Raw genomic sequence first — 26,361 nt, forward strand, 5'->3', positions numbered from 1 at the left:
AAGCAGGCTTACCCAGATGTTTCTTTCACAAAAAGTGGTTTGTTTTTTTTGGTGGAACCAGGCTTTTTTGAAGGGCCGGGAAGAGGTCGCTGAGGAATGAGGAATGATCAAATCCAAAATGAAAACGATGCTCATAGCCTTTTTTGACATCAAAGTCAAACCGTCAAAGCCAAGTTTTACGTGGAAGACCTCTGGAGACTCAAACGAAGGGTCAATCGGGTCCGACAAGACATCGCAACTCATTGGAAATTGCACCACGACAACGCCCCGGCTCACACCGCCTATTTTGTGAACAGCTACTTAACCAAGGCCGGCATCCCAACGCTTCTGCAGCCGCCCTACAGGCCTGATGTGGCCCCGGGTTTTTTTTGTTTACTTGCCTGAAAAGACCGATGAAAGGCAAGCACCTCGGCTCTGAAGGCCTTTCGTGATGCCTTCAATGCTTGGAAATCGCGCTGGCAGCGCTGCATCAACACAGAAGAAGCCTATTTTGAAAGCTTTTATATAGGGTGATTTTTTAAGAGCTTGATAACTTTTTTAAAAAAAAAACGCATAAAATTTGCAAAATCTCATCGGTTCTTTATTAGAAGAAGAAACGTTAGATTGGTTCATGACATTTACTTTTTGAAGATAATTTCATTTAAATGTTGACCGCGGCTGCGTCTTAGGTGGTCCATTCGGAAAGTCCAATTTTGGGCAACTTTTTCGAGCATTTCGGCCGGAATAGCCCGAATTTCTTCGGAAATGTTGTCTTCCAAAGCTGGAATAGTTGCTGGCTTATTTCTGTAGACTTTAGACTTGACGTAGCCCCACAAAAAATAGTCTAAAGGCGTTAAATCGCATGATCTTGGTGGCCAACTTACGGGTCCATTTCTTGAGATGAATTGTTGTCCGAAGTTTTCCCTCAAAATGGCCATAGAATCGCGAGCTGTGTGGCATGTAGCGCCATCTTGTTGAAACCACATGTCAACCAAGTTCAGTTCTTCCATTTTTGGCAACAAAAAGTTTGTTAGCATCGAACGATAGCGATCGCCATTCACCGTAACGTTGCGTCCAACAGCATCTTTGAAAAAATACGGTCCAATGATTCCACCAGCGTACAAACCACACCAAACAGTGCATTTTTCGGGATGCATGGGCAGTTCTTGAACGGCTTCTGTTGCTCTTCACCCCAAATGCGGCAATTTTGCTTATTTACGTAGCCATTCAACCAGAAATGAGCCTCATCGCTGAACAAAATTAAAGCGCGAAACACATTTCGAACCGAACACTGATTTTGGTAATAAAATTCAATGATTTGCAAGCGTTGCTCGTTAGTAAGTCTATTCATGATGAAATGTCAAAGCATACTGAGCATCTTTCTCTTTGACACCATGTCTGAAATCCCACGTGATCTGTCAAATACTAATGCATGAAAATCCTAACCTCAAAAAAATCACCCGTTAGAATTTTAACGATTGGTTAAATTTTTTTAAATCGACTCAGTACTATTACTTTCCGGACAAACCCGGTATGTATACGATACTGAACGATGGGAATTAAGTTCTTGAAAGGACCTTTTTTTTGTGAAAGGTTCTTCCTTTTTGCTACATTTTTCTTCTTGTTATACTCTTGCTACTAGCAACACGTTGTAGAGTATAATAGTTACCCGAAAGTTCGTCCCCCATATACCTAATTTAAAGATTTTCGAACTTCTCGCCTCGGCGGGCAATGGTAAACTTCTGATTGTTTCTTTTACTGCCCTTTGGTTTTTAATTGAAAATTTCGGAGATGTAACTCCTTGGTAATCTGGCAACTCCTAAGGCACCCATGAAAACTGTTATCTAACTATTTAGATCTCGCAAGCAATTTTGTTATTTCAAAACAAAGAATTGGGTCAAAATTCATATGGTGTACCATTTCTCCCTTCAAGTCGCAAAATTGGAAATTAACACTTTATTTACATCAACACGTCAACATTTGACAGCTGAAAGAAGGCGTACTCAACACGTACAAACACGTAATAATAACAGTACTATTATAAGAACTTATTCTATGTAAATATCACAATAAACCTCATTTCTAACAACTGTTCACGCTATGCCTAAACCAATAAGTATTTGGGACACATGCCACAATTAGCTAACTAAACAAAGGCAGGAACCCATAAAAGACCCCACAAAAGGCTAAAGAGAAACAGTTGCAAAGCGCCGAATATGGAATGGCAGTATGGAAGCGTACGCTGCTGCGTTTGGTTATACGTTTTGGACAGTTCAACGTTTATGTGTTATGGCAGTAACCGTTAGCTCACCAAAAGCTGAAGATGGCCACGCGTTGCGCCGAGATGACGATTTAGTGACGATGAAGTCAATCAGAGGCGCATAACTTTTAGATTTGCGGCAGTTAAACGATCGAACTGAGTATTGTTAGTCCGTTGTTGTTGTTGCTTTGTGGTTGTGGCTGAGCTGGCAGAGCTGCGGATATCCGCGGACGTGCGTTAATTTTTGAAGACGTAGTAGGAGCGCACCTTGTACTGATAAATAAATAAATATTACTGCAAAGCTTTACCATTCGCATGTGTAGGTTCGGAGACAGGTATAAATGTGCGTTGTTGTTTGTGTTGTCACATTTTTTGTATATAATTTGTCGTTTGTTTTGACGTTAATGCGCTGCAATGACGTTCACATCAATTTTGCTTACGCTGTGATTGAAATTGCGTGTGTGCATGTAAGTATGTATGAGTGTAGGCAAATGCGATGGTGTGTCACACTAGTGTTGTGTGACGCATGCGCAACGTTTCCCCTTTTTTGGGGACGACCTTTTCTCCGTATTACCTTCACGCATCGCACATTGTTTCCATTCAAAGAAAATTCAACGAAAAATGCATGTTTGTGTGTATGTATGTATGTGTGTTGTAAGCATATTTTGTCTTAGGCAAACAAGGCGTCAGTCAATAACTCATTGAGGTCATTCCACATACTTACATATTCGTACTTTAGAACAATTGAAGAATGATTAATAAGCAAATTGGCAAAAAAAGACTTTAAATTCCTACTTTTAAATGGTAATCAATTGTTGGACATTGGGCCTTTTGAATTCTTTATTTCATTAAAACACAATTGGTTTGGCTTGAGTTGTAGGAGTTTTGGGTGGCACAAATTATGGTCAAGTGGAGGCCAAGGAGGCAATATTTCTTCTGTAATTCCAAAATTGTCTATTTACAAACATACAGGCATACACTTACATACAGACGTAATGGTATGTAAAAATATTTTGTAAACTTTTCAATTAAATGGGCAGGCAAATTCATGACAAATTGCTGGGAATTTTAATTAATTCAATTGTACGTCAAACTTGTTGATGAGTTTATAACCTTCCAGTTGACGTTTTTCAATTGAGGTTCTTCTTGACCGAGCAAATTAAATGTTTACCAAGAAATTGCGCAGGGCACTTTTTAATATTTTTAATAAAAACTACGCTTTTAATATTTTAGGTGTTTTTCTAAAATATATTTCTTTACCCAAAATGCAAAACAACTTCCGCTATCAGATATAACCAATATATTGGGTAGTCGAAAAAGTCTTTTCGTATTTTGTCAATAGATGTCGTTGCAGTCGTATATCTCCTAAGCTAGCAATATACCGTATAGTGTTGGAAAGGCGAGATAAGCTTCATTTAACCAAAAATAAATTCGGGAAGTTGAAAAAATGTTACAGCTTTTCAAAAATTAGTGAAAATAATGAGGAAATTCGCTATATTTTGAAATTTTTGTAAAAAAAAGGGGAGTATGCCACGCAAGTCCCCATTGAAATTCGTGAAGTTTACGAAGACGATGCTGTATTAGTTCATGTTGCACAACAATGGTTCGCTCGCTTCCGTTTTGGAAACTTCGGTGTGAAAGATGCATCTCGCTCTGGTCGATCTATCGTTGAAAAAGTCAATGAAATTATGGAAAATATTGACCGGGACCGTCACATAAGCCATGACATCGCAAAGGAAATTAACATTCATAATCAAACGGTTTTGAAGCATGTAAAAAAGGCTGACTACAAAAAGAAGCTCGATGTTTGGGTACCACATGAATTGTCTGTGAAAAATTTAATGGACCGAATTAACATCTGCGATTCTTTGCTGAAACGAAATGAAATGGAACCATTTCTGAAGCGAATGATAACAGGAGACGAAAAGTGGATCAAATACGACAATAATATGTGAAAAAGATCATGGTCCAAGCGTGGTGAAGCTCAACAAATGGTCGCAAAGCCAGGATTGACGCCTCGAAGAGTTATGCTGAGTGTTTGGTGGGATTGGAAAGGAATCATCCACTATGAGCTGCTCCAGTCTGGTCGAACGATTAGTTCTACATTTTACTGCCATGAAATTGAAGCAAGCAATCAAAACAAATGGCCACAACTGATCAACAGAAAGGGCTTCGTCTTCCATCAGAACAATGCTAGACCACACAAATCTTTGATGACTCGGCAAAAAGAAAAAAAGAATAAAGTTGGCTTCAAGAGAAGCCTTTGAAAATTACTTGCCGCAGTTTTTCGCCGAGAAACCAGAAAAGTTTTACACTGCAAAAAGTGATCGACCAAAATGGTACATATTTGGATCATTATAAACATAAAAAAATAAGGCGAAGTTTGATTAGAAATACGAAAAGACTTTTTCGACTAACCAATATTTTGCGTATTCGTGAAGTAGACCATTTAATGTTAGAAATATTATACATATCCAAATCCCATTTGCACTGAGCTGTCAAGTGAGAATCTTACTTTAAAAAGTTTATTAAATTGACTCCAAAATAGATCGGTGATGATTATATTTGTTTATAACTTCAGCGATGGCTTTCGAGGTCACTTATATAACACTATTTTTTTTTTAACTATGTCTACGAAACTTTAGACGCCTATATTTTCAAAATACAAGCTTCTGCATGTCAATATCTAAACCAATATATGATCTGCGTTGCTAAAATATAATCTCAACCCCTTCTATGCTCTATGTATGCATGTGTGTTTGTACCATCTAATATCTCCCACTTTTAATTGATCACTTGCTCGTCCAAGCCATAAATTTGTTTGCCATTCAAATTGATTTTAATTGAATTGTGTCTCTCCGCCTTTCTGCTGAGAGTTTGGCGTTGTGTGCTACAATTGTTTGTCTGCCACGGTTGCTTCGCTTTGGCTGCGTGTAGGGTTCGTTCGGCTCGTAACTTGCCACTTTTGACTCTATTAATGAAATGTCGCTGTGATTCTCCTTAACCGCATTGCCTTCATCATAACTAATGCCCACCGACTGCCTATGCCATATTGGCTTCTTTGCGCCTTTTGTTTACTAAACTACGACGCGTTGGAAAAGAAAATAGAGACAATGGAATGTTGTGTTGTGGTTCAAGTACTCGTTTATTTATGGCCATTGCAAATTGAATTCGATTCCCCCGATTTTGTGGAGGATTTACATAGACTCTATTGGTTAAAGTGACACAAAAATTTGGGTCTTCCGTGTTTGGCCCCATTGGGCGTCCCATTTTTTACCGTAATTGTATATGCTTATGTGAATGTATGTATGTCGATGTCGGATTTCCACTTAAAGTTATGCTTGTATGTGTGTGTGTGTTTGTAAATAGAAGTTAAATTGAATTGTTGCTTCCGGTATTCGTGTGGATATGCACTTGCACTTGCAATGTTGCATTTGGTGATGAGCTTACATGTACATATATAAATACATACAAAGATGTACAAGTTGGTTTAAAATATATCGAGTAATATGTACAGATGTGTAAGTATTCTCCCCATGTAATTTTTTATAATCATAAACATAATGTTCTTGCAACAACAACACATGTACATATATGTTTGTATGTATACGATAAAAACGATTTGACAACTTTTACAGCTTTGACTCATTAAATTGTCTAATCTTAATGGTGCTTGCTCGCATTTTAAAGTGCCGAAAATCCCCGATTACTAATTATGCGCCAACAATAACAACATTCACACACTCAAAACTCGTTCAAAGTGTAGGCATAATTGTAATAAGCACTTAAAGCTTAAAGTCAACTCATCGAGTTGCTTTGCGAATTTGCGCAGAAATTATTAAACAAAATTCAACGAAAACAAAATACTCCGAAACTATTTTATCGCTTGACACATTGAATTAATTAGTTCAATATTGAGTATTTACTCAATGTTTTTAAAGTTTTTGCGCTTAATTTGCATCAGTTTAAGGTTGCACTAGAAATAAATGTTGAAAAGTCATAAACCTCTCGCACAACAACAACACAAAATGTGCAAATCCAAAAATATTATATGTATATATACGAGTACATGTATTTAAAATAATTCCCGGTAGTGAAACTGTGAGTAATTTGTTTGAAAAAGTATTATGTGGAAGTTCTGAACAAAATTGCCGCAGAAAACGATTTGAATCAGTGTTTGCCGTCGATGTCTCCAATCCTCGAAACACTTTTCTTAAGTACTTTTTGAAATGGCCTTCAGCTCTTAGCGAATTTTGTTTTATCTCTTCGATCGACTGAAAACTGGTTTTACGGAGCGACAATTTCAGTTTGGGAAACAAGAAAAAATCCCACATAGCCAAATCTGGTAAATACGGTGGTTGAGAACCCGTTACATATCCAAAATATTCCCCAAAATCATTCGAACGGACCAGCAGGAGATTCAAGCTCTATTGTCATCTCTCTAACACTATATAGTAAATGTATATACAAGTATGTACATTATGGTGTTCTTCTTTGAACTATAATTTTTTTTCCATCCCATCATAAAACATCCCCATCCTTGGAAACACCCTAAACAAAGTTATCTGAAAATTTGAGCCCTTAATGGCTGTATGGAATTTTCATAGATTTTTTATTACATACAATCGATGAAAATTCTATAAGGACTTACCTAAAAAGCCGAATATCTCGAGAAGTATTGAGGATAGCGGTTTTGACCTCGAATCTTTTTTGTAACAAATAAAATAATAATAATAATTAAATAAGTCCTTAGTTCTTTTCTTCCATATTTTGGCCATATCTGTTTAGTTATTATGCATTTTGTTGTACTTTTCCATTTAATATTTGCTAACTGTTGAAACTGTATATTGAGGTCTCTCTTGATCGATCCTAGCGAGCATGGTATTAACTCTGCCTCGGATTCGTTTAGAAAAGTTGCTGCTCGTCCGCTTTTTCGATGCCGAAAATGTTCCTGTGGCCGGGCACCCAGATCAAGTCTAGGTAGAGCTTGTCTTCTAGTGAGCTCAGTGCCTTCTTGCAGTTGTCTGGAATTTGTTGTGGGCTACTGCAAGGTCAGAAGGCCTTCTTAGATATATTTGACAGGTTTTTGCCGAAGAAATTATATTTTTATATAATTATTTCGATTTTTTCCGACTTGTAAGTGGATATGACCCTTTAAGCAAACTAATAACTGAAATCTTGAAAGCGTGAGCTATTTATTTATAATTTATTATAAATTTATTAACGGAGAGTCATTGTCATAATATATAATAGACCAAAGCATCTGTACATTTTTGGACTTTAGATTATCTAGATAATCCCCATGTCTCAAATAGTATCTTTTCGGCTAACTTCTCGTTTATGAAAATTGTTGTTGTGAAATTTGCAACGCATTCCAATTACATTTGCCTACTGGGATATGTTTTCAAATATGTATATATGTATGTGTGTGTGCATATATTTAGAGTAATTAATTTTTCTCGCTCTTTCATGTTCAAGTTTAAAGTATGGGGCAATAAAACTATAGACCCCAAACAAATGGGTAATAAAATAAAGAAGCTAACAATGCAAACCGTTTTATTAAAGTTTGACGAACATGTCGAAAAACCACAAATTAAATGCCAAAAATAAAACAAAAAACAATTGCTCATTTCGCAAACCGAAGACTACGCGGACAGTGCGAGTGGGTAAAGACCGTGGCCAAAGCGGTAAAGCGCGAAGGTTGTAATGTGTTGTTGTTGTTGTCGCTTCTCTTTTGCGTAGAAAATAAAACAATGAAACGAAGTTAAATATTACAAAACATTCGCGCCCTTGTGGTTACACGCACTCATTTCATTTTAGAATACACATGCACATAGCTAAACCACAAAATTAGCCGTTCCACAGGTGTAATTGGTTGAATATCAACGCCCTGAGCAAAACAAAAAAACATATGTGTTGTTAGTGCAAATATTAAGCGTGTTATTGATTAAGCGCTAAAACAACACATTCTTCTTCTTCTTTGCTGGCGCTTACGGTTATAGCCGCGTTAACAACAGCGCGTCGTCGTTTCTACTTTTCGCTATTCGAGATACCAAACGCAGCGAAGTCCTTCTCCACTGATCTCTCCAGCATTGTAGAGGTCGTCTTTCTCATCCTCTTCCTCTTCTTTTGCTTCCAGCGGCGGGTACTGAATCGTAAACCTTGAAAGCTGGAGTGTTCTCTTCCATCGGGACAACATTACTTACCCATCTAAATAGGATTAGATCTCCGAAATAACAGCCCTTGGCCGTAAAAAACCTGGGTCAATTCCGGTGCGTACAACCTGCAGTTGTGGGAATGGATGGTCGCATGGATGTAGTGAAACGTAGACGAGGAAGCTCCAGACTTGTTTGAATACTGCACTCCGAACTACGACTGGATGCCTCTTGATGTCTCCTATCGAACGCATAGTGAGGCCCGCATGCTTCCAATTAACAAGCATAACCAACTCCTCTCCAAGCACTTCTTGTTGGATTGCTTTCGCAATTTACTGGGAGCCAAACCACCACCCATTGCAGACGAAGAGCTCGAGTTGCTGCGAGAATCGAGAGTGACCCTTGCGCAGCTTCGTTCTGGATACTGTAGCAGGTTAAGCTCTTACTTATCCAAAATAGACTGCGACATATCTGCACTGTGTGCAAGAGTCTCCACATGCTACTGGCTACCTCTATGCATGCCCCACTAACTCTACTCATCTGACACGCATCTCCCTTTCCTCCGACCCCGTCGAAATAGCACGTTTCTTGGGCTTGCCGTTGGATGACGTCGACCAGAACTTATCTAATCCTTTCCATTCTAACTGGGATTAGGTACCCTTTACAACAACAACCTAGCCAGCGCAGCCGCTATCTCTTGATTCGCTTCATAAAATGCGATTGTTACTACTGGATTTGTTGCTTGAAGGATTTACTATTAGATAAAAATAGAAATAGAAACGGAAAGTGGCATACTTATACTATACTCACATATATGTATATATGCATTTAATCGCTCATTATCGGGTTTAATATTTAGATCTCTAAGGCTCGGCTTTTAAATCTTCTCTTAATTTTTTGTTTATATTTTTCTATTCTCACTTTGACTCCATAAATGCTACACCCTGCGGAAATTAGTAACAACATAATAATAACAACAAGTAAGCGCTGAATTGCCTAAAAAATCTGCTGCCAAATTGACAGCTATAATTCACAGTAATATTTTATAAATGTATTTATACATACAATATATAATCAGCTAAGGTCTAATGCAAAGTGCCGGAAAGTTAATATAAATTGCTTATGACGGCTTAGTTTATTTTTTGTTGTTTTGCTGTTTTGTTGTTTCCTAAGCCCAATTTGTAATTATTTATTTTAAGTGATTTGTTTGTTTCAACTCTTGGCAATTTGTTTATTTGGCTCTTACACGGGCTTTTAAGCGAGTGAGACCTATTTCTATTTGTTTGTAACAGATAATCTCGTTTGGCGTTTAAACTGACATTAATTGCAAGCGGGGGGAAATCAAAAGCGCCAGAAGTTCAGTTAAATTTGTAATGGGCGTAAACAAAGGGTAGTTAATAAAATTCTGTGATATACACACATTCATACCGCTTAAATAAGTATCTGTCTTCAAAAATGTAAACAGTTTATTTTTTTCAAAAGCCTTTTAGCGTTTTTCAGATTTCAACTTTCAGCCTTTGTAAGCACCTTCTTCATTTAGAAGTGAATGAGCGAACTCTAACATTAAAAAAAAAAAATGGAGAGTTTTGGCATCAATGAGAGTATTGACTAGATTTTTTAAATGATCAAATCGTTTAATTATGTTGCAAGAACCGTTTTATTAACTTATATTGGCCCTTAGGGGCTATATCAAGCCTGAAATAAAAAAAGAATTCTTATAAATTTCGAAAGCTTATAGTTTTAAAAAATAATATACTAAATAGTATCAATTAATAAATTTTTGAGTTACAGCCTTCTAAAATGTAGCCGCTCAGTTCATTCAGCTCTATTTCTTTTCGAACGAATTTTTCTCAACAAAAAAATTTTTGAATTTGTTTATTTTTTCGTTTTAGGTTTCATTAACGAAAAGGCAGGTTATTAGAGAACCATTTTTGTTAGCGCCGTAGTGGATCGAGTGACTTTAAAAATTTGTAATTTTTTCTTGAAAATTTTTATTGTCAAATTTTAAAGGGTTACAAGGGTTTACGGGTTTCAAAAAATCAAAAAAAAATTTTAATGCCTTATTAAATTCTACAACTCCTCTAGAATATTGTTTTAAATTTACAAGTTGATCTGATTAATAGTTTCTGAGATACAGCTTTGAGAACTTGTGCGCTCGAAGCTAGCTAGACTAAGCTAGACTAGTCTTTACGCGCGTTTTTGTCGAAACTGTGTTTTTGAAGTCAGTTAACAAGATTCCTCGAGAACTACTCAACAGGAATTCATGAAATTTTACAAAGGTCTTTGAGATATAATTCTTAAACACTTCGAGGAAGGATTTGTTTTCCGATTACAACTATTGCGAAAAAAATGTCGCGAAATTATTACTGAAATTTTCATTTTTTTTTAAATGTCTGCGAAAAAACTGATTTTCAGTTTTTCCCTTCGTCCAAGTTCTACGTTAAGGTTTTAAATAAAACACTTATTTTTTCACTTTAGATGATCCTCTAAGAAGTTATCCTGCCAAGACGAGCGTATCTTTTTTCGGAGGGAATGGCGTCGCAAGACCGAATTTAAAATATTTTTTCCCAAAAATTTCAGAATTTTTTTTGTTAATAGTGTATGTTTGTAACAATAAAAGGTTCTAAGTAATAAAATATTTAATTTTTATAGGAGAAAATAATTGTTTAAAAAAACTGTTTTTTACCCGAGGAAACCAATGCAACTCCTTAAAATATGTATAAATATACATAAAACTTTAAAACAATTGATTTACGATGTTTTTATTCCCAAGCCTAGTCACACTAGGGGAGTTCCTAACTAAAGATAAAACGATTTCAATATTTTAAAAAATTTGAATTTTTAAATTTTTTAAAAATATTAGTTTCTAAAATTCTTGAAAATTAAAAAAAAAACACATGAATATAATTAATACCTCCGTAAATGAAAAAAATTACAGTTTGAAATTTTATCCAAGCCAATTTTCAATAGTTAAAAGAGATTAAATTCTTAACTATTTACATAAAAAAAAAAATTTAGTTTTAGCTTCAGCATACGTTTAGATACAAGTAGTCTTTATTAGTTAAATCAATTCATTATTTCGAAAGCAAACTGTGCAAGCCAACTATTAAAGCGATTTCCATGGAATTAGGTATAACATAGAAACTGGTTACACAAATAATGCCGCGAGCAAAACTAACACCTGTAGAGATTCTCCTTAAAAGCGCCATAGAACCGGAAATGCCGCAACTGACGAGCAGCTACAACAATTGACAAGCAAACCGTTAATAAACAGAATTTAACAGGCTGTATAAACATTTACACGAATACACACACATGCGTACGACAAATGGACGCATATTTTAGGAAATAATTACCGTAACATGTATGTTTGTGTGTGTGTGTGTGCGAGTTGAAATAATGTTGTAAAATGTTTCATTTTGCTCATCAATGATTTTGTTTTAATTACAACGCATTTACACACATTCACACATTCACACATACATACGTACATACTAAATGCCAACATAAATCAGCCGTGTGGCGCAGAACGTGTTAACGACAAGCGTTTACAACGTCAATAACAAAAAGCTGCTGAGCCGCGAGCTGCGAGCGTTTCTAGCAATTTAGCAAAATGTGTTCGACTCAAATATGGATTTGTTGCGCAAGGTGAAGCGCGGCAAGGCGCGTCGAAGGGGTTGTAACTAGCAAAGCAGAAATGCTTCCTATGCGCGGCTGAATGGCAGTTGCCACCAGCTGAGCGAGTTGTGGCTGCTGGACCGGAGCAAGTTGCCAAAAATGGCAAGGCTTTCCACATGAACGCAAGTGCACGTTACACACGCGCACACATACATATACGGTATATATTTTACAACAGAAGAACAAAAATACAAGTGTAACAAAAATGGCTTAAGAACATACCCACATACGAGCACAAAGCAAAAACAACAACGCATACGGCCGAGTGACAGCTGGAAACGTGTGCCTCAAAGTCAATAAATGACACGCAAAAGTGTACACCGATGATTGATTTCAGACTATTGTGGCTCTGACGGCGATGGCAGTGACCGAGTGCTCCGAATTGTTGTTATTAATTTTATTGATTTTCGGTTTGTTCTCAGCGCCTACAGACGTTAATTCCCTCGACTCATCTGTGTGGGAACTCAATTCTGTTCGGTTCGCGGGTTCGGTGAGGTACAGTGAGGTGTTGCCATCGTCGTAACAAACAATTATTTTCTAATTAAAAATATTGAAGCTGTATAAATTTATAAAATTTTGTACTAGGGTGGAGAGATTTGATTGGAAAAAACCTACGTGAATTTTTGAAGTACTAGATAGGACTAGACTAGATTTCGTTCCGAATGGAGTTTGTGAAGTTTACTGAGACGATGCTGTATCAGTTCGTGTAGCACATCAATGGTTCGCTCGCTTCTGTTCTGGAAATTTCGATGTGAAATATGCACCTCCCTCTGGTCGATCTATCGTTGAAAAAGTCGATGAAATTATGGAAAAGATTTACCGGGACTGTCACATAATAAACCATGCCATCGCTAAGGAACTTAACATTCATCATCAAACCGTCTTGAATCATTTAAAAAAAGCTGGCTACAAAAAGAAGCTCGATCTGTGAAAAATTTAATAGACCAAACATCTGCGATTCTTTACTGAAACGAAATGAAATCGAACCATTTCTGAAGCGAATGGTAATAGGAGACGAAAAGTGGATCAAATACGACAATAGTGTGTGAAAGAGATCATGGTACAAGCGTGCTCAAAAATGGGCGCAAAGCCAGGATCCAATATGAGCTTCAGCCTGGTCGAACGATTGACTTACTGTCAACAACTGATGAGTTTGTAGCAAGAAATCTAAAAAGACGGCCAGAACTTATCAATATAAGGGGCTTCGTCGTCCATCAGGACAACGCTAGACTACACACATCTTTGATGACTTGGCAAAAACTGGGTGAACTTGGCTGGGAAGTTTTGATGCATTAACTATATAGCCCTGACCGTGCACCAGCGGTCTACCATTTGTTTCGGTCAATGCTGAACTCCCTTTATGGCGTAAAGTTGGCTTCAAGAGAAGCCTGTGAAAATTACTTGTCGCACTTTTTCGCCGAGAAACCAGAAAAGTTTTACCCTGATGGAGTAATGTCTCTAATGGAAAAAAAGCAAAAAGTGGTCGACCAAAATGGTACATATGTATTTGGTTCATTAAAGTTCATTATAAATAAAAAAAATAAGTTGTAGTTTGATTAGAAATACGAAAAGACTTTTTCGACTACCCAATATATAGCCAGAAATCAGGGACATATTAGGCGCTTGTATAGTTCAGGACACTCTGGATTTCGTATATTCATACATACAAGTATTTTGTTTTTGGAATATTTTCCTTTGCAAAAAGTTATAATTAGAAAAATTTCCTTGAGAAAGATAAATGCGAAGTAAATATTCTTACATATATAACGGCTGATCCAAAGTGAGACCTTAAATTGTAAGCGTACAAAATAGATCTTGGGCAAGAACTGAAGCCACTTGATTTTTCCAAGCCACACCGCTCCTCTCTACGGGTTTTTGAAAAGTTAAAAAAAAGCCAAATTTTGTTCCGCGATGAGGCCCTTTTCTTTCTCGATGGGTATGTAAACAAGTAAAATTGCCTCATTTGGGACAAAGAGATTCAATTTGATTTCGATTTGGTCACCAAGATCGTGTGATATCACATAGTTAGACTTTTTCCTGTGGGCATATGTAGAGTCAAAAGTCTGTCCGGGCAATCGCGCTTCGGTTCAGGCCTTGGGGCAACATCACGCGTGTCATTCGCCAGCTACCAGTCGAAATGGTCGAACGAGTCACTGAAAATTGGACTCAACGGATGGACCCCATCTGAGACGTAGCCGCGGGCATCAATTGCAAGAGATAACCTTCAAAAAATAAATGTCAAAAAATGTTCTTTCGAATGATAATCAACATTTCCCATTAAATTTGAAGTTTCTGTGTTTTTTCTTTAGAAAAGTAAGAAACCTCGGAATGGATCACCCTATACATACATACATATGTATGTAAGTATAGGAAGTTGTGTTCACAAAGCATCAATATTAATTTAGTAAGAATGGTAAGCGCGTTACACGCTCCCGAATGCGAAATCAAAATTTAAATTAACTGATTTATGGTGATTTGATGAGCAGCCAGACTCTGCATTCAACGTGGACGGCAAGTAAACACAAGCATATGTATGTATGTATGTATGCGCGTGTGTGAAATTTGTAAACGTGTACTTGCATATCTACAAGTTGATATACAAGTAAGTACGTAAGCGCTATTAATTTTATTATTATTTTATTGAGCTGCTGGTTTCATTTATTTGCGGGTTTCTACGTTTTTATTGTTGTAGGCTTCATACGCTACTATTTTTCCTGTTTGCAAAATTTGTCTGTCTGTTGGCACTTTCGAGCGCTGGTTAAGAAGCCGTGTCGGTGGCGCATTTTGTGTGGGTTTTGGCGGCAGCAGCAGCAACAACAACAACAAGGCCAGCAACAAGCGTGCAATCAGCAATCACATTAACACCCACTGTGCTTCAGCTGGTGTAGTGCATGTGTGTGTGTGAGTGCGAATTATATTTTAATTCTTCTTTTCAAAATAAAATCTTTTTTTATAATATACAATTCATTGCCACTTTTGTCTTCTTCTTCTTCCTTACGAGGCTTGATTGTTTTGCGTTGCGGTTCGTACAATTTAAGCATTTCAACACGTATGTAGGTAAGCAAGCCCAGCTCGGGAGGCATTTATTTTATGCTCAAAAGCGTTCTACAATTCCTACATGCAAATGTACGAGAATACACTTGAAGAAAAATGTGGTGAAATGAGAATTTAGTTATCTTTTCTCCATTGCCAATTGCATGTATGTACGTGGTCCTCATAATCGATTGCGCAAGAATGTAACGGTTTCTTCTTTCGAAAACCTACTAATTTGCATTCCAATTTGTTTCTTCAAGTGCATTTACTGTAAAGATTGTTGTTGTTCTGTTATGACTGCTGCAATGCGCCGCTTCTTCGTTCGTGTTCGTACTCGTGTTGCCCCGTTGCCGCCGCTGCAATTATTTTTATGGAATATTGATACAAATTTACACACATAAATACATACATATGTACATTCATGTGTGTGAGCGTGTTCGTAGTGCACTTAACTTTGCCTCGACTCTTTAAACTCGACTCTTATAATAGCGTAATTTATTTGCCGCATTTATTGTTGTACAACAAATAAAGTCTTGAATGAATTGTTCAGGCGCTGATTTGCATACTAACTAATTGTCTGTTTATGAACTAAGTGCTATGCTGTACTAGATGGCACGATCACTCATTTATTACTCTCTGTATGTGCATATTTCAAAACACCAACCTCACAGTATAAATATAGAAAGAACAACAATAATATGCATAAATATTATTTTATTTTTGTTTACGATAATAATCAAAGTATTTTAGGTGCGAGTTTAAATTTAGACTCAATTTTGACGGATTAACCGCAAAAGGTGCAATATTCGTTTAAAGATATATGCAAGAGAGAATGGATTTTGAGGCAAGTGGGTGAATGATTTTTATACTTTTGCAACATGTTGCTATAGAGTATAATAGTTTTGTTCTCCTAACGGTTGCTTGTATCATCTAAAACTAATCGAGATAGATAGTATATAGATCAGGATGACGAGAAAACTTGAAATCCGGGTGACTATCGGTTCATCCGCCTGTCTGTGCAGGTAGAGTAAAAATTGAGATATCATAATGAAACGTGTTTCTTGGAAAAGCCCAGGGCGAGATCGTAGGGGGGCGTTATTGGACCACTTGACCCATATAACTATCATTGGATTTTCGTATATGGGAAAGAAGCTTAGAAGTAAACATAGAAAAAGATGACTGGCTACGCGCAACACCCTAAACTGGATATACTGTCCAGAGTTAGGCATAAGTCAGCTTTCTAAGTTGCCGGATCACAGCAATATATTTCAAGCTGAGGTCTTTGTTGTGGCGAAAGCTGACCTCTAGTACACCTACAGGCAATTCCAGAGTCAACATCTACGTAGACAGCCAAACAGCAATCTAGGCAGTAGCCTCGTATCGCATATCGGCCAGAAATGTTTTGGAAAGCAGTGCGACAGTGGAAAGTGTTGCCAGAAGCAAGCAACTTCACTTGTAATGGGTGTCAAGCCACAAAGGCCTCGAGACCAATAAAATAGTGAACGAGATTTGCCAAGAATGACTAACAACCGAAAACGTGATCAACATTGGGAAACCCATGCATTGTCTATACGACACGAAATCAAAACCCGATGGAACCAGCTACTTGGGTGCAAAACTGCAAAAGTCATGTGCTAAACGGTGGATCGGAAGTACACAAAATTATTATTATTGGCAATCGATTGAAGAGGAACATGATGGGAATACTAATTGGTCACTGTCTAGTGGCGACACACGAACACAGGGCTGACAGAACGAGCAGACTGCAATGTCTAGAGCAGGAGACCTAGGAAACAAAGGATCATCTCTTAAGCACTTGTACCGAATTGGCAAGACTATGCTGGAGGAGATATCGGTAGTGTGACCGCAGAGTCTGTTAAATTTTGCGTCAAGTGCAGGCATCCCAAAAGATGATTACAGCTATTGGACCTAGCAACTGAAATCAATCAGTCTCGCAAAGGACTAAAACTGGTCTATGTGTAGCTTATTGGCCTATCAATTTAAACTAACTTAACGTTTTACTTGTTTCGTTTGGATTCTTTTTTCTTCGAAAGAACTTTTAACCGCTTAAACGGTTTGTATTTGTAATAAAGATTCAAAAAACGCATTTAAAGTTACTTTTTCGAAAATAATATAAATAATGCCTTAAGAAGAGAATTATGGAAATCGGGAAAGGTTTATAATTTGAGTGTTATTCCATTGAAAGCGCTGATTTTTTGATCGCAGGTACGCTGACTTTCGTGGCTGACTGTATGATTTCGCTGTTTTATTGACGTTTGATTGCAACATTGATGCGGAATCATTTGCCTAAATACTACACACACACTTACATAGCTCCATGATAGAGAAACAAAGAAATTTAATATTAATTCCGCAACACTTTCAACCGCACACATACACATACACACTTAGACACTTAGAGACACACTGATGGATGATCTGCCTTGTGCAGGCGCTTTTCGCAAAACATGTGTTTCCTTTTTAAAATCGGCAAATTGACAAAAGCAGAAAGTTTCGCTGACAAACAAACACGACAACTACAAGCAACAACAACAACCATAGCGTAAAGTGAAACACAACAAAAACACCAATAGCAGCTCCACCATATTTGGCAAGTGACTTTGAGGGCTGTGTGTGTGTGTGTGCATTTGTAAGTAGCAGCAGCAACAAAAACAACAATGCGTTTACAATGTGGAAACGGTCCGTTGAGTGCTGGCCAACAAAGAGGGCAAAGCGCGCGTGTGTTTCTTGTTGTTGTCGCTGTCACATTATATATATGGCGCGAATTAGACAGTTTTGGCAGCTTTTAACTGTTTCTGGGCCTACATGCGATCGATTGATTCGATAAAGAGTGCCTATCGTGGCCATTTGTGGAGTGAAAGAAACGGCGCTGCTACCGCCACTTGGCGTTTTCAAACATTTTCAAATTTCAAATTCGAAATTCAAATGAATGTGCCAAAAAACGGAATTTACGCGCTGAAATAAGGCGTTGCGTGGATTATGCGCACATGTGTGTGTGTGTGTTTGTATATACGAGTATGTACGAAAGCCAACAACTGACATTAATTACGCGAAGGTGAGCCAAAAAGGAAATAGTGAGATCAAAGAAGTTCTTATTAATTTCTGATAAAGCCGATTGTTGTTGTTGTTGCTTCAAGAAGCGTGCAAGCGTATCCTTCAGCAGGTACCCGCTGTTCATTAATACATAAAGATGCATGTGTGTGTGTGTAGGTTTGTGGTTTTTGTGCTTTGCAAAGTTATGTTTGCCGAGCTTACCGCTTGTTCTTGTTGTTGTTGGCTTAGAAAAGCATTGCAAGCTGATTTATGCCGGCGGCAAAAGCATCAAAGACACATTCTAAGAATTCCTGTTGACTTTCGTGTTAACTTCTCCGCTTTTTTTAGCGTCTAGCTTAACGACGCGCGAACATTAGAAAATATTTTCGGCGTTTTTTATTTTTATTTGATTATTCACTCGTTTAGTAAGCTTTTTCGTTTGTTTTTATCGCTCGGTGGCAGCAAATAATTGTGGCTTTGGTTAATTTATGCGCTTGTTTGCCTTCTTCTGTGTTCGAAAATATTTACTGAATTAGGAGCAAAGCGAATGCATGCTCGAAAACGAGACTTCGGCTGCGTTGCAATGGATGGTCATACAGATATTTCAAATATAATAATGGAGGAATATAGATTTATACGCATATATGGTGTTTATAAATAGAAATCCACCGTTTTTTGGGTTATCATTCGTTTGCGCTGCATTTAACGCTTTTTAATCGTTCGATACTTAAAATATTTATAAATGAAAGTGTAATAGTGCCACACAAATAGTGGCGCTGTAATGCAGTCTTAGTTGTAGCAAAGTCTTATCGTTGCGCTTAATCAAATACATGACTGGCCTAAGAGTTCCAGTTTCCATACTTAGATTAGAGCAATAAATATACACACATATACATATATACACACATATACATATATACACATATATATATATATACACATACATATATACACGTCCCTTTCGCTAGCTCTCTTATCATTTCGATTTCTTGCGGCCTCTGTGCTCATAACTGTAGCGTCAATCTGTTCTTCTTATCTATCTGCTTGGTGGTCTCTTCGATATCCCTTAAATCTTGTATTGCCTACTTTTGTTTGTTGACTCCACTTGCTTCAAATCAATGAGCAGCTTCCTCTCTGGTGCTTTACCATATTTATTTTATTTTGCTTGCCTCTAATCATGGCTGTTGGCTGCCTTTATCTTTGCCAAAAGTTCTTTGGTCCAACGAAAGCAGTAAAAAGTAGTACCTAAACACAAGCAGATCCACCTCTTTATGTTCATATTGTACTTATGTATTCACAGCGATAATAAAAATGTTTGCTTATGAAGTGCATGCTTTGTATCATGAGTGTCTAATTGTATTTAAGTAATCAATACACTTAATTTCACAGGCGCACTTGAGTGTTTGATTTTGAACGTTTTATCTGCCGAATGATTTGGCTACTTAATGGGGATAGATATGTTGTATGTATATATCAACAAATGTATGTAGCTAAGTACATTATTAGAGCTAATATGCCACTTAATGGGCACTCAAATGTTTGGGGTGTGTGTGTGTGTGGCGCGTCTTCTGGAGTTTAAACATATTTTTTTCTTTGTAAGTAAATATTTAAAAATATATATATGCTAGTACTTTTTCATATACATTAGGGTGGGTTTAAAATCATTTGGTCTGCCAAAAATCCATTTTTCAGTTTTTTTTCACTTCGTCCAAGTTCTAAGTTAAGGTACTCACTAAAAGTCGTATTTTTTCACTTTAGATGATCCTGTAAGTTATCCTGTCAACGCGGGCCCATTTTTTCCGAGAGGTCACCGGAAATGGCGTCACAATAGCCGAGTTTAAAATATTTTTTCCGAAAATTTCAGAATTTCTTTGTTAATAGTATATGTTTGTAACAATAAAGAATTCTAATAAAATATTTCATTTTTTTATGAGAAAAAAATGTTGAAAAAGGCCGTTGTTTACCCGATTTTTTCTTGTAAATTTTATAATTCAATGAAAAAAAATCTTTATAAATTGCAAACCTCATAGTTTGGTAGGAAATTTACTAATTTTTCCGTTAAAATTAAGAGCTCATACTTGGAGAGATTTTCGTAGACTTATGCAAGAATCATATTTTTTTTACCCACCCTAATATACATGATATACAAACATGTTTGGAATCATCTTAAGTTCTTAAATAGTTTTCATTTGATTGATTTGATAAGTCCTATTCTTCCTCAGAGCTTTGACTAAGGATTAAACAGAAGTAAGCTCAAATATTACACTTTTTCGGATTTCTAATAAGATAAAGATTATACTCGTATGTAACAAAAATATGTAGAAATCGAATTTACCGAACAACGGTTGGCAATAGTATGATTTTCGCTACTCGATGTATTTGTCAAAGACGTTAGCTTCTTGAGGAAAAAAGAATCTGTGCAACATTTCAGAACAATATCTCAAAAATTTAGTGCTGATTAGTTGGTGTATACACAGACCCTGTCGAAAATTTCCCTGGAAGTCGAATTTTCACAAAAACGTAAGTTTTGCTTACGATGATTAAAACGCAACAATTTTAGAAACTAAAGTACTTTTGCGTCTTTTTGACTTCTATGCACAATTTTGTTTGATTTTTTGTAACGCTAATATAGAGCAAACACAAAAAAATGTTTTTTGTTCTATACAATAACACTACACGAAGTGTGAACTTGCTTTCGACACACCCTGTATCACATTTTCATATTTACAAAAGCAATTGCCAGCGCCTAGCATAACATTAAGCGATCCATAAATATTTGCACACCGCCTTTTTTACATTCTCTCAGCTGATCAGATAACTTAGCACTTGGCAAAATTCAATTAAGCGTGATAACTGAATATTTTTCTAATTTTTGCCTAGATATTCGAATCAAATACGATTGTGTACTCGCATAAACCTAACTATTTATGCAGCTATACTTGTGTAAATACTTACCGCGCCAATAAACGGCAGGCCAACCTTCGCTCGCCTTCAAAAACGTGTGAATGTGTGAATATGTGCGTATGAGGGCGCACTGCGTCTGTAAGTCAGCTCAGCTGTATGTGTTAAGCAGGTAAACTAATGCCACTGATCGGCCAACAGGTGGGCGTCGCGGCTGGCTGTTCTTCTGGCGCAGCGGCGTCGCGTGGAGCGGAAGTGCAAATGCTGCAAGTTGGCGCACAAAGCCGCCTCGACTCGCGTTTCACTACAAATATTTTCACTTTGACGCGCACACGCTCGCTTTTTAACTGCATACACAAGTATGTATGAGGGAATGTTTTGTTTGCTCGTTGCATTAACTGCACTTGTGACGTTCTATATTGCTCACATACACACACACGCGCGCGATAGTTTTCTGCAAAGGCGCTGCGATTTGTTAATTACACTTGACTTGAAACCAAATCGATTTTGTATATTTTCTTCACATTTATCTATGAACGCAGATGTGTGAATGTGTGTTTTTGCACATGAAAAATTGTCACAGAAATTCTAGTTTTCGCTACCAGTTTTTCAAAAAGCGCCTCTCGTTTTGTTAAACGTCTTGAATTAGATGCACATTCATATTCTACATTTGTATGTGTGCGTGTTTGTTTGCAGTTAGGTGTGCACTTCTATGCACATATGCGCGACTGTTTTCAATTCTAACCAGTATTTGCTGTTGATTCGCTCTCCACCTTTCGTTTTTACACTGCCACCCACCAGGTGAGCCACAACTTTTCGCTGGCAGCGTAGGCAGCATTAACAGCTGTTGGTTGGTTGTTTCAAAAACGCAAATACTAAAGTCGTATTTCAAAAAAAGAAAGAAAAAGTCAGCTTCTTTCAATGTTCTTAAATATAGAGTTTGTCAACTCGCTTAATTAACTCTTTGGCTCTGGATTCTCTACTGAACACAATCACATTAAAGTCGTAGATATTTATATCGCAAGTATGTTTGTATGTATGTTAGTGCACAAATGCATTCGTTTTCAATTTCGTTTATTAATAAAGATTTATGAATGGCACAAACTAGTCGATTATTATTATTATTTGTTTTTGTTTTTGTTCTCTTTATAGAAATCCCAATGGATCAGTGGTGAAGTGAAGTGCGCATGCGCCACCATCCGCCCGACAAGAAAGCAACGTTTTAACCAAAAGACCGCTCGTGAGAAACTAAACGAACTGAATCAAACGGCCGTCTGCTGAACGCCACCGAAAAGCACGAGCACACTTGTTGATCGCGATCGCGCTAAGCTTGCGCTGCGCTCCGTTTAGGCGGCGTTCAAATTGGTGTGGAGCATAACCGCTGACTTGCTGATTTGTAACACGCCGAATGTGTGCGTGTGTCTGCGTGTGTGTGTGTGCTAAACGGAAATACTACTCTGCTTCAATAGAGCCAACAGCTACTCCACTGCAGTTGGCTTCTACTACACACTATATACATATATACATGTGTGTGTGTGTGTGTGCTTTTGCGTTTGGCGCGTGTTTCGTTCCAAAGCCGATTTTGTTATGGCAGAACGAACACTCAAAGTGCTGTTTGTTTCTCCAAAGCATGCTCAGAGCGCACACTCCCAAGACTGCAAAGTAATCAGAACGGTTATATTGTCTCTTGTGGTGGCAAGAACCAACAACGTTCTCGGGCTCTCGAGCAACTATCGATGTGCCTCAGAAGCCGTCAATAGTGTTCTCAATCAAGGGCTAGATGAGAGTGAGCCACTCTCGTTGATATTTTTACATTTGAAGCAAATTGCTTGGTTAATCGAATCAGTTTGCAGTTTGACACTCTCCCACTATACATATTTAAATTTAACGATAGAATAATCGATGGTTCTGTTATGGGCAGACAAAAGATAGGGACCACTCCTGCAAAAGAAGGGAAATCGAAGTTCCACGCTGCGAATTTAGTTTTTTGAGTAGATCGGAGTTAATGGCAGTGATCAGTTTAGAATCATACATGGGTTGGCTCACTTCGCGAAGCATGAATACTGCATTTGGTGATTATGTTGGTTGAGGGATAAAGCTTAGCGCTGTTGGATCGTTACGACTCATCACAGTTTCTAAACCACTTGTTAGCCTACATGAATAGCTAAGTATTCAAGGTCTGATTGATGTTGTCATATTTCTGATATCCCAAGGAGCCGGAAACTCGCAGCAGAAAGAGGAACTGTTTCCTTATTTAGCTGGATTGACTAACAACAATTATTGTTGCAGACGAGACTTAATCCTTGTTGTTACTGTTTTAACAGTTATCCGGTCCCCGTTAGGATGGTAAGGATTATCTAAGTTGTCGTCGACGTCATCTAACGGAAGGCCCACGAAACATGCTGTTTCGACGGGGTTGGACCAAAGGGAAAAGGGTGTCAGATGAGTAGGGTTGGCGAGGCAGGCAAAGAGGTGGCCAGTGTCATGCAGAGACCCATTGCACGCAGGAAATATGTTCGATATTCTGGACAAGTAGGAGTTTAACCTGCTACACTATACAAAAGGAAGCTGCGCAAGGGTCACTCGCGCTTCTAGCGGCAACTCGAGCTCTTCGTCTGCAATGGGTGGTGATTTGATTCCGAGAACGCCATTCACTGGAAGAGAGTCGGTGAAAGTGTTGGTAGCTCCACTGTGAAGGGCGGCCAGTACCTGTCGGAAGTTAGTTGCGTCCGAAGTCCGGTTGGAGTATTGTTCTATGTCCTCGACGTAATTGAGGAAAGAGCTCTTGATGTTCCTAGGAGGCGGTTCCGCTCATTATGCTCCTTAACTGGGACCATAAGCTTCTCAATATGTAGATGTTCAATAGGAGACATTAAGAGGCATCCTTTCGCGGTCCGGAGTGTAGTGTTCTGACAGGTCTGTAGCTTCTTTATTTGCGTTCCACTGCATGCAGGCGACCATATTGGTGCGGCGTAGTTGAGGACCGGCCGGCCGATTGCCTTATAAGTTGCCAGCAACGTTTCATTGCATTTTCTCCATATGCTAGCGACTTGAGGATTTTGTTGCGGCTTTGTTGCTTTAGCGATAATCGCGGTCGTATAAGGAGTGAAGGAGTATAGACTATCAAATATTACACCTAAAATCTTTGGGTTATTGACTTGTCGCCATCGACTACGATATTAAGCTGAAGTATATACTCTTTCGTCCAGTTCGTGAATATGGTGGCTGTGGATTTGATGGAGGAGAGTGCTAGGTTCCGTGCAGAAAAGAAGCGAGAAATCCTTGTCCTTTTTGTTCCTTTGTCATATCTCGAAATGTTGTCGGTTATCTTATCGGAGAACATCAATGTTCACCTCGTTAGCTGCTCAAATTACAGAAGGAAAGCTGCAGATGAGCCAATATCATGAGTAATGCGTTATGCACACTACCTAGACTGTCCGGGTATTTGTTATATTTGATTACTATTATTTTTGAGTGTTAATGTGGCAGCGGTTAATCACAATATATATCTGAATAAAAGAAAAAAATCCGTCCGATTGCTCTGCCATAATTTAATCGTAACAATAAATATATTTTTAGCAATGATGCTTCCATAATTGCAATTAGACTATACTACGAGTACAATGTAGATATGTATGTCTGCTTTCGTTCAATTGGCCAGACGGTTGGCAAGGCTCGAGGCAAACTTATTAAACGTACAACACGAATTTAACAGCACGCAAAGGCAATTTGAGAACAAGCAGTAACAACTAATTCATAACTCCAAACAGCGGAATGAATTTGGGTTTATTTTTCATTTGTTTATTGTTGGACTAACTCCAACATAATTCATTAACTTACATATTTTTTGTTCAGCACAAAATTTATTAATACACTTTGCTTCAAACGAAATAGAGATCACAAAGGAAAGTCCATTAAAGCCTTTAACATGGCTCATGATTTTAAATAGTGACATCAGTTGCAAGTCAATCACTTGTTGTATATCTTACAAATTGGTTATAGGTAGGACCATGATATGTATGTGTGTATTTGCCAATCGGAGAAGATGAAAAATTGTATTTTAATTGAATTATACTATTTTAATAGAATTGATTTTATTAACATACCTACAAACAAACAAGTGTATATGTCGATATATATGCATGTATGTGCATATATGCTCCGAGGTGCATTTGCAAAAGTTCTGACAAATCTGTCTTTCTTTAAAATAACTTTTACGTGAGCCTCCGAAAGCACCAAAGTTAAAGCAATAAATCTGGAAACTGTACTCTATTTAATTGGTGCATTAACATGTGGACATACATGCATGTATGTATGTTTGCACAACCGCCAATGGTTTATTTATTATTTTTTATGTTAGAAATTGCAGCAGTCCACAGCCATAAATCTTCGAGCATCACTGATTTGGCGATTTGTTTGATGGAAATAATAGATATGACCAGTTAGGCGTAGGAAAAGTTTTGCAAGCGTCAATTTTGTTTGCATTCATATGCGAGTGCGTATTTATGTTTATGCTCATAGCTAACAGCATGCTAATTTATTCTGTACAAGTAACAGTTACCGGTCCACCATTTGAATATGGGTTAAATCGGCACCGGCCCACCTACATTACTATTACCAACACTGTCACTCATTCTCGTTGATCATAACAAAAATTGGAGTGCGTACAAACATGCAGTTCTTATCTAGAATTGAAAGCATTCGCTTGAATAAATCAATTCTGTTAAGATTAACTAGAGGATTTGTTCGTCGGCGCAAGATAAATTGAAGTGTCCGGATACAATTTTTTTTTAGTCTATTTGTTGGCGAAGTCTATTCTAGTTTCTATGAAAGTTTTATAATAATGATTATCACTGTAGTGCAACGATTTCATTCACTTCATGCAAATTTAAGCAAGTCTATACACATGGTTCTGTTAAGTTTGCATGGCGCACAGAAAAGTTGATAGATTTAAGAGAACAAAGTTAATGAGAGAACTAAATTATAAAACTATATTTTGTTAAATAAGCTCTACTTTTGACTCACAAATAAGGCAGGCAATCGGTATTATATTGATTACAGCACACATCCATTGAGTTGTGTCTTTCGATCAGCCATTTCTTTAATAAAATGCATAGTTTTGCGGAGCTAATGGAATAATAATTACCTTAAACTTAGTATGATTAAGTAAACATACACTGTATTCAAGAAGAACTGGAATCAAAGCCCGTCCAAAACATAGCACCTGCAATGGTATCAAAATCGCTGATGCGGGTGGTTTTCAATTCAAGTTCAGCACAAAACTATATACAATGAGCAATT

The 26,361-nt window shown here is 37.5% G+C and overlaps 1 protein-coding gene across 2 annotated transcripts in view; it reads right to left on the reverse strand.

Annotated features, from left to right (window-relative positions):
• LOC105226433 (formin-J) overlaps positions 1-22,322 on the reverse strand; it is a 76,329-nt gene extending 54,007 nt beyond the window's left edge. For both annotated transcript variants that reach the window (XM_049458554.1, XM_049458553.1), the window contains exon 1: positions 21,115-22,322. The gene's annotated coding sequence lies outside the window, so the exon portion shown is untranslated. The remainder of the gene's footprint in view (positions 1-21,114) is intronic.
• Positions 22,323-26,361: the final 4,039 nt, after the last annotated feature.

The sequence above is a fragment of the Bactrocera dorsalis genome, chromosome 5 (assembly GCF_023373825.1).
Source record: "Bactrocera dorsalis isolate Fly_Bdor chromosome 5, ASM2337382v1, whole genome shotgun sequence".
Taxonomy (NCBI): domain Eukaryota; kingdom Metazoa; phylum Arthropoda; class Insecta; order Diptera; family Tephritidae; genus Bactrocera; species Bactrocera dorsalis.